The sequence below is a fragment of the Saccopteryx bilineata genome, chromosome 1, assembly GCF_036850765.1.
Source record: "Saccopteryx bilineata isolate mSacBil1 chromosome 1, mSacBil1_pri_phased_curated, whole genome shotgun sequence".
In the NCBI taxonomy this organism is placed as follows: domain Eukaryota; kingdom Metazoa; phylum Chordata; class Mammalia; order Chiroptera; family Emballonuridae; genus Saccopteryx; species Saccopteryx bilineata.
In genome coordinates this window covers 50,139,506-50,150,183 of record NC_089490.1, presented here as the reverse complement: position 1 = coordinate 50,150,183, position 10,678 = coordinate 50,139,506, and positions in this window count along the sequence as shown.

Sequence of the window (10,678 nt, the reverse complement as noted above, 5' to 3'; positions counted from 1 at the left end):
CAGACAGACTCCCGCATGCGCCCAACTGGGATCCACCCGGCATGCCCACCAGGGGGCGATGTTCTGCCCCTCTGGGGCGTCGCTCTGTTGCATCCAGAGCCATTCTAGCGCCTGAGGCAGAGGCCACAGAGCCATCCCCAGCTCCCGGGCCATCTTTGCTCCAATGGAGCCTCAGCTGCAGGAGGGGAAGAGAGATATAGGGAGGAAGGAGAGGGGGAGGGGGGGAGAAGCAGATGGGTGCCTCTCCTGTGTCCCCTGGCCTAGAATCGAACCCGGGACTCCTGCACGCCAGGCCAACGCTCTACCGCTGAGCCAACAGGCCAGGGCGGCGCTGTTAAAGTTATTTTATAGCAAATCCCAGTCATCATCTCAATTTACCTCTACCTATTTTAGCACATATTTTTGAAATGTATGGACAGTTTCCTGCGTAATGTCAATGTCATATTCATACATAACAAAAGTAATTCCTTTATATCAACTAATATCAATCACATAATCAAATTCTACAGATTTTTTTTTTTTTAAGACTCATTTTCTTATTTGGTTTTTCTGATCAGGATACCTAAAAATCCATACTTTGGTCACATTTGGATGCTACATCTCTGGGTCTCTTTTAATATGAAGTTGTCCTCACTAACTTTTTGTAAGTCAATGATTGATTCACAATCAATTTGGGTTTTTTTTTTGTATTTTTCCGGAGAAGCGGGGAGATGGGGAGGGGAGGCAAACAGACTCTGCATGCGCCCAATCGGGATCCACCCGGCATGCCCACCAGGGGGCAATGCTCCACTGCAACCAGAGCCATTCTAGCGCTAATCATAACTATAATAATTTTCAATCCACTTGGTCTATTTATCTATGAAAATTTTCTTCATTTCTTTGCTTTTGTTTTAGGAGAAATTTCATCAGTAAAAGATTATTTCTATTGTTATTTTGTCTGACACATTTAGAAAAATGGAATTCCCAATTTTATTTAGAAAGAGAAAAAAGGTTTTCCTTTCTATAGAAGTTTGGTTTTATCGGTTTTTTTTTGTTTGTTTGTTTGTTTGTTTTCTTTTTTTTGAGTTGGAGATCGAGCCAGAGAATAGTGGTTTGAAGTATTTGTCCTAATAGTTCTGCACTTTAAGAAGGTTGTTCACATACATGGTAGAGGAAACCAGTAACACAAATTGCTCAAAATTTTGTTTTTAAGAATTTCCCTTTTGTCATTTTTGGTTGACTAAAATTTTTTTTTCCCAAGACTTCCTTTCTTTGTAATAATTTTAGAATATATAGCTTATGAACTTGATTACTTTGTTGCCTAATTTTTCTTTTATGTCTTTTTTTCATATTTGTTTTCTATAATTCATGTAGGAATCCATAGGAATCTAGTTAATATATACAAATGTAAATGGGATTACCATATTTTGTTTTTGAAAGGATAAACCTTTTGCTAAATATTTTAATGTAATAAATATGCCTCCCCAAACCTTATTTAATAAGGACACTGAGCACATTTTTTTAACTCTGATTTTTTATACATTTAAAAGAAAATATTTTTGTTTTTCTGGTCTGGAAAAATGTCATGTAGAAACTTTTTGCTTTTTCTCCAAACTTGCGTTAACAAAACTTAGTTATAATAACATTTAAGCAGCACCTCCAACCCATCTTCATCTTCTTTCCTCTTGAATCAAATCCTCTTTTCTATGAAGAAAAGAAGGCCCAATAGAGCAGATATCATAGCCCTCATGATCATTACAAGTCAGTCACCTTAATCATTGTGTACTATGCCAAAGTACCCTTCCCACTTATATATTTATTTAGCTTTGTATGATATGTTTGTTCTGTTCAACCAAGTAGGATTATTTGTTTTGTAAATATATGTAGAGCAGTAAAAAAAAAAGCAAAATCCATAACCACTTCTTCCTACCATTTTATTATAAAGACTATTTTGCACAGAGAACAAAGAAAACATAATATTATCTCTTTTACTCTAGCATCACCATAAATTTTCCTGATCCCTGACACAGAGGCCAGTAGTTATTGATCAGGGTGCTAGAGTAGTTGATCACTTTCTACCTTCAATAAATGAAGGTTTTGTCTTCATTTTTAATTTTATTTTAGTGAATTAGTTCAAGCATATAATATTCAGGAGTGAGCTGGAGCATATCAATATTGAATTAAAATTTTCCTCTCATTTGAATTCAAAGAGCAAATTAACATCCTTAATCCAGTTTTAATCACTCAGACACATTGAGCCAATTTCTTTTCTTTCTTGCTAATTCCACCCTCTGCTCATGTGTCTCTTGCTGTGGTCCATCCAACCAAGTAAGGATAACTTCATTTATCATTCTCTATCATGCCCTAGTGCCTTCATGGACAAACCTGAAGCACTGGTCTTGGGAGACTGATGAGTTATTTGAAAGGTAGAAATATTGGATGGGGCAGAATACAAATTATTGTGCATCTAAAGTTATTTGTTATCAGCAGTTTTTTTTTAAATCATCTTTTCACATTATCTGTGTAATGCTAATTTCTTTACCTGAGTTGCCTTAGCTGCATGTATAACAGCACTGTCATCCCTAGACTGTAAATTATCATGAGACAGATTATATCTGTCTATCATGCTGTGCACAGCAACTAATAAAGCACGTTATAAAGATAGAGTCTGTGTGTTTTGATGGTGATAAATCTTACTGAGTCTATTTTAATATCTTATACTGGTTATATTTTAAAAGTGAAACATCACTATCAGAACATCACACAATTAACCTAATGCCTTTGAAAAGAAAACCATGGTATGAAACATATTTGAAGTTTATATTTGAATTATTTGAACTATATTAATTTTGCAAGAAAAAAATTTTGTACAAGATACAATCCAAATGTCACTGAGTAATTAAAAAATATCTTGAAGATTAGGCTTCTGTTAGTATCCAGTTAATGAGTCAATAGTTTCATCAAGGAAATATACTTAATTTAGTCTTTCTTCATTTAAAAATTGAAATTAGATATGACTCAAGCCTATTGTACTTTCTATAGGCTGATACCAATAATTATTAACTCTGAAGTGATTAGTATACTGCTAATATTTTCAGTTTATTTTAAAGTTGCTGCTTTAAGTAGAAAGCTGTCAAAAGAACTCATACAACAAGTAAAGACATGTCACAAAATTATTATCTGAAGACAATAATGTTAAATTATAGTCCATTGAATTTAGGTAACAATTTTTCTGCCAAAATTGCAAAGTGAATTTTTAATTTTGAAAAGTTTATTTTTTACCTATTGTTCAATGTATTTTTTTCCCCAATGCATTCAAAAGACTAAGTTTTGGACTTAATTTTTTTATATATAGTCACCTTCAAGTATGCTTAATTTATTTGAAGCTTTGAAAATATCTATCACAGAAATTAAACAAAAAATAAAAACTCTATTAGGGGTTTTCAATTTTTTCAATACACATTACCAGGAGGTACTGCTCATCTTTTGAATGGAGAAAACTCAAAAGAAAAGCTCTGTAAGTCTTTTATAATCTAAACTGTAGAGTGTCACATCAGACACAATTTTATTTGAATTGCAGTGCAAAAACATTCTAAGTGGAATGAAATATTTCACCATTTTGAGTAATCTAGAATTGTTTCTCTTTGTTCAGTTAATTAAGGATGGGGAAAATGTATAGGATGTTTAAAGTCAAGTTCGTTTTAATCACATTATAAATCACAACTCTTATAAAGAAGCCCTTGCATTGCTTTTTATATTCCTCTAGTACTGCTCCCCAAGAGGCGGATTAAAGCCGGTCACAGAAGACAATATTAGACCCCTAACATTAGAAAAAAAGTGTAAAGTTGGTGTTTTGCTGGGCCCTTCACAAGTCAGGGCCCAGGGCGCATGCCCGATGAGCCCACAGTTAAATCTGCCTATGCACTTCCCACTCTCCTAAATATCCTCCATTGGGCTTTCTAGAATTAAGAGCAGTGCAGCACTTAAACATCCTCTGGAAAGGCTGTATTTTTCCCTACTGTGGCTCTTACACTATTTCTCAGAATGTTTTCTTTTTCTCAAGATTGATTTCTTGAGTCTTTTCCAAGTTTCCAGTACAATTTCTACCTTCAACTTGAGAGGTTCATTGGCCATTCTTGTACACAGTCCTTTTAAACTTGCTATAATACATTAATTTGACAATTGAAAGAAAATTGCCATTTGCCAATCATTTTTGTTATGTAAATTTTATATTACTGTTAAATTTTGCATGTTCACAAGCATTTCTATAGAAGGTAAAATTCAGTGGATTACAATTCTACAGATTCTTTTAAAACCCAAGCAGAGTAAAAGAGTGTTCAATAAATGCATGCCAAAAAGAGTAAACAAGGAGGTAAATGAAGACAATGATCCTTATTCACTGTGTAGTTCTATAATGTTACTTGCTTCCCTTGGGTAATAACAGATGTGAATTTTTATGACAAGAGTAAAGGGGCTTATCCATTGCTGCTGGGTACACAGAATGCTTGAGCTTGTAAGGATAGTTTATTAAACACTATGAATAATATGGCTTGCTACTAAAGATAGTATTTTTAATGGATTAAAATAGTCGTGTGAGCAAAAGTTTTTGCAACAAATCCACTTTAACAAATTGAAAAAGTAATTTAAAATAGCATTTTTGTTTGTTTTCCCAGTGAGAACAGGGGAGACAGAGAGACAGACTACTGCATGCACCCTGACCACGATCCACCTGGCAACCTCTGTCTGGGCATTTGGTGCCATGCTCGCAATTGAGCTCATTTATTTATTTATTTGTTTATTTGAGATAGAGAGAATCAGAGAGAGGGACAGACAGACAGGAAGGGAGAGAGATGAGAAGCATTAATTTTGTTGTGGCAGCTTAGTTGTTCATTGATTGCTTTTTCACATGTACCTTGACTGGTGGTCTTCAGCAGATCCCTTGCTCAAATCAGCAACCTTGGGCTCAAGCTGGTGAGCTTTGCTCAAACCAGATGAGCCCGTGTTCAAGCTGGCAACCTTGGGGTCTCAAACCTGGGTCCTCCACGTTCCACTTTGATGCTTTATTCACTGAGCTACAGCCTGGTCAGGCCACAACTGAGCCATTTTTAGCCCCAGAAGGAGGTTCCACGAAGCCATCTTCAGCACCTGGGTCAAAACACTCATACCAAATCCAGCCATGGCTGTGGCATGGCGAGAGAGGGAGAGAAGAAGAGCGAGAAGGGGAGAGGTGGAGAAGCAGATAATCGCTTCTCCCGTGTGTCTTGACAGGGAATCAAACCCAGGATGTCAACACACCGGGCTAATAGTATTTCTTTTATAAGAGGTTGGGTGAGAAAGGAAAAAAATAGAGCAGTCACAAGTGTCCATTAGAGATAGGTTGAAAGATAGTGGCAAGCACTACCTTCATTCTTTTTCCCCTTTAGAAATAAACATGGATAAATATTTTTGTAGCTGAATTTGAAGGGCAAAAAAGGTATTGAGAAATAATTTCATATTGAGCAAGAAATGCTTACCAGTTTAGGGCAAGAGTTTTTTATATTTAATTCATTTTGTTTCTTTGACTATTTATTTATTGTTTGCTTATTTTAACTGAAATATTATATACACAAGCAAAAAAATGGAAAAAGTTAAGGCAACTACAGGAAAAAATACAAACCACGAATAGAAACCATTGGTGACTTTTACAATATTTTTGTTTTGCAGATTTTTTATATTTATAATAAGATACAAAAGAAACACATTAAAATATATAGTATTGACAGGGAAAGAGAAAGTGATCTGCTGAGGGTGTCCCTTACAACCACACTGTAATTTGACTTCAAATCCAGAGCCATTATGCCCTTTAGAACCATGCCTTGTTAAGGAAGTCTCCTTTCTTACCTCTGCTATCTTTTATATAGACCTTGTATAGACATAGGAGATTTCTTGTTACATAGCACAAAAGTATATGTATATATATTAACATTATTTATAGGAGAGTTGTGATACTTTTTCTTCAATAATTTTTGTGTTTTACAAAGAAGATCTGAGTTTTGTGTCATGGCTTCAAACTTTGTGAAAGTCCCATATTTCTCAAAGTGGGATTAGCAAATGCATTTTAGGATTTTCAAGCTTTATACCAAAATTTTTTAATATTTAATTTTTATTTTAATAATAACCTTAAAATAGAAATAAATATAAATAGACCCTGAAAATAAGCAGAAACATTGTATAAACCATTTTCTGCTGGGTGTTGCATTTACCATAACACAGAGAGCAACCAAAAGAATCTAAAATGCATTTCATTTTTTTATTTACATGTTTGAAAGGTATCAAAACCAATTCAATTTATAATACAAAATAATGCTCCATGGAACTTCTTTCTCCTATTCTTCTAGTTTTCAATAGTGGTGATCCCTTTCAGCTTTCCTCTCTAAACTCCTGTGAACCTTCTCCTAAGCTTTCTTTTCTTCCCCTTTCCCATTGTTCCATTCCTTTCATTTTTTCCCCCACAGGTAACTAAATATCCCTTGGTTCATTTTAGTATATTTTGCTCATACCTCAATATAACCAAAGATAACTTTAATATGATATTAAGCCTTGTAATTTATATAAGAACTAAGAAGAGGAAAAGCAAAATGCTTAGCTGGTGAGTCACACAGAGGAAAGAGAGAGAAGCTGTGAATAACCATGTACTAATAATTTTTGTGACTCTATATCTGACCTTGTTCTGGATGGCCAATTAATGTCTATTCTATATCTGAATTACAGTCTCATTTGTGTTATATGATCACATAAGTTAAGAGAATTTGCATATAAAATCACATTAAAAAATTCAAACTAAGGACAGAAGTCCTTAAGAGGCCTGTGGTAATTTTCTCAACAACCCTCACATTTTTACATTTGAGAATGAACATTCAGAATTGAAAGTAGGATAAACTCTCTAAAGAAGGGTAAATAATTGGATAGACTTCACAGTATGTTTTGAGTGGAAAGCATGTAAGAATAGTGGCAAATGGAAAAGTGAAGAATTTTACATGTCACTAGGCATACAATAGCAAGTATAAATATAAAATAGAAATAGGAAGGAAAGCACCAAGTGTGTCCTGTGGGAGGAGGAGTAATTTCTACAGTTATCCTAGCTGGCCAGCTTGAACAAAGAGAAAATGGACGTTTATTTTGTTAAGGGAGCCAATTTAATTGACATTGATTTAATAATATCTATCCATTTATCCTCCAATAACTATTTATATTAAAATTAAGTAAACATTTTATTGAAATAAAATACATGCAGAAAAGCACACACAACTTAATTGGCAGTTTGATAAATTGTCACAAAATGAGTCTAGTCACATAACCATAAACAGATAAAAAAACCACATGAGATACCACATTTCCTACACCAAGATGGCTATAATAAAAAAATGAAAAATATCAAATGTTGTCAAAGATGTAAAGAAAATGGTATCTTCATACATTTCTGGTAAAAATGTAAACTAGTATACAGTCGTCCCTCACCATATCGCAGTTCAGTTTTCATGGTCTCACTGGATTGCAGATTTTTTAAATAGTATATATCTAATTTTTTATTGTGGATTTTTCACTATATCATGGGATTTTGCAGTACACAGGTATTTTTATATATTTATTATTTTAATTATTTTTGCAATAAAATATGCATTTTCTAGCCTAAAAATTGAAAACAATATAAAAATATTAATTAAAACATATTAAAAGAATTCACTGTTATTCACTGGTGAGTACCCATATAGAATTTTATATGTGTTGTTCAAATTATGTAGGTTTAAGAGTGTAGAAGTGTTTAGGAGCACTGGAAGTGTTTATAAGAGTGTGGGAAAGGTTAATAACCATGTGGGAAAAGTTTATAAGAGCGTGGAGAGTGTTTATAAAGCCTTAAATATATGTATAAATAATAAAATAAATATAAGGTTGTTACTTCACGGATTTTTGCCTTTTGCGGGGAGTTCTGGCACCTAACCCCTCTGATAGATGAGGGACCACTATAGTTGTTGTAGAAAATTGTTTGGACTCTCCACAAAAAGTTAAACATTGAATTACTTTATTATCTAGAATTTATACTCCTACCTCTATGTCCTCCCAAACTGAAGACAGATATTCAAACAAATACTTGTACACAAATGTTCACTGCAGCATTCTTCACAATAGCCAAAAGGTAGAAAAAAAATTCATCAACAGACCAATGGGTAAATGAATTGTGTGATATACTTAAAATGGAAAATTAGTCAGCAATTTAAAGGAATGAAGTACTGATACATGCTACAACATGTATATAAGTATAAGAAGCCAAATACAAAACACTTTGTATGATTCCATTTATAAAAAATATCTGGAAGAGGTAAATCTATAGAGAAAGAAAGCATTTTCATGGTTGTCAGGGCCTCGAGGAAGGGGAGAATAAAGAGTGAGAGTGATTGCTTAATGAGAATGGGGTTTTCCTTTGGGGTGATAAAAACATTTGAAACTTCACAGAGGCAGTTGGTGGATTCACAACATTGTGAATGTACTAAATATCTATAGACTGTACACTTAAAATTTTTAATTTTATCATTAATTTCACTTATTTTAAAAATATATATTGAAAACTATACTGGGTTCATTTTAAATTTATCAGGTTAGGAAAACATGCAAAAGTTTGATAATGCACAAGGTTGACTAAATTGTGAAGAAAGACACCCTTTAACATTGGTGTTAGAAATGTAAATTAGTACAGACCTTAAGGAGGGTAATGACTTTCAATAAAGCAATTCCAATTTTATATAATCATAGCACCATGTATACGAAGATAGGGTTTAATTCAAATGGTTAAAGTAGGAACAGTAATTTAATGAAATGGTGCACTCTGTCTTTATAGAGAACAAGGAATTCTGTATAAACTGATATAGAAAATTTCTAAGATTTTATGCTAAGCATAAAAAATTTAAGCATAGAAGATTTTATGCTTAGCATAAAATAATCGAGGTTCAGGTGTATTTGGCATAAAAGAAGGGAAATTGGATGCATATTAATGTGTGTTTGTGTAGGCATATAGAATCTTTGGCAGAAAAAAGAATATATCCATGACAAAATGTATATTTATATATGGTCTCATTTCCTGATCCCACTAGCCTATTCTGACCTGGATTCTGTTTTTCCCTAACACATCATTGAATATGCTTTTAAAAGATACATCTATTCCACCAAAAACCTCACAAACGTCTCTGTCTGCATCCTCCAGGAGCTCTGTCTCAGCAACTCTTGACCTGATACAAGCACCTTCCCTCTTGAAGTTCTCCTCCTTACTCAGCATTAAGGACACAACATTAATTTTATTTGTTGCTATGCTTCTCATTGATCCTTCTCAGTTGTGTTTATAGGTTTGTTTTGGCTTCTCTTATTCATTCAACTTTTAAATAATGAATATCTCAATAATAAGAATTAATAATAATCCTAAACCTACAATTCTCTGCATGTAGCATCTTAGTCCCTAGGAAATCTCATCCACGCACAAAGATGAGATTGAAAACACTATTCATTACATTTGAATTGCCTGTGTTTCCTTTTTCACAAGTTTCAGGATAATATGTCCAATATGCACTCAGCATCTACTTTTTTAAAAAATTACCTTTTATTTTATGTGTGTAAGAATATTTAAGTTCTACTCTCTTAGTAAATGTTAATTCTTCAATACAGTGTTTTTATCTATAGTCACCATGTTATACATTAGATCCTCAAACTTGATTCATCTTATAACTGAAAGTTTGTATGCTTTTATATACTTCTCTTTACTTTCTCTCCCTCCGGTCCCTACTCCCTTTCTATTGACATCTACTCTTGGCTATCACAAAAATATCTCAAGTTAACATGTCAAAATAGAAACTTTGATTTTCCCTGATGCATTACTCCCTCAATCTTTCCCAGCTAAGTAAAAGGCAATACATCTATCTTGGTGTACCAGTCAAAAAGATGAAATCATCTTATTTCTCCTAATTCATTCTCAAGTTCTTTCCAATATAGCTCCAAAATATATCTGGGTTCTCCTCTTTCCATTTTTACTCCCTCCACCCTACTCAACCCATCTCTTCCCCTAGGCAAGCACAATAGTACTATAGTCCTTCTCATTACTTCCTTTTTGCTTCCTCCAAATCATTAACTGCTAAGCAACCAGAATGATTTTTATTTATTTATTTTCCTTTTTTTTTAAGAAGTAAGAATTACTGATATTTTTATTTACTGAAGGGTAGCTTCAATCAACCCACACAAGTTTAGGAATTATCCTGTTCCTTTCACATCATTTTATTTTATTTATTGATTGATTTTAATTTATTGTTTTTACATAGATTCTAGTGTTGCCCTGAATACATTCCCTCCACCCCCATATTCTTCTCAACATCTCCCTTGCCCCCTTCCCCATAGCGCCCTCTCCACTTCCCTTCAGGTTTATCCCATCCTATCACCCCCTTTTCCCCCTGTCCTCTTTTCCTCTGGTCCCTTTTATTCCTCCTCTGTCTCCATTCCATTCTTCGGTTCACATTGTTCATTGGATTCCTCAAATTAGTGAGGTTATATGATATTATATTTTTCTTTCTCTGCCTGACTTATTTCACTTAAAATAATAGTTTCCAGGTCCATCCATGTTGTCACAAAAGGTAAAATTTCCTTCTCCTTCATGGCCCCAAAGTATTCCATTGTGTATATATAT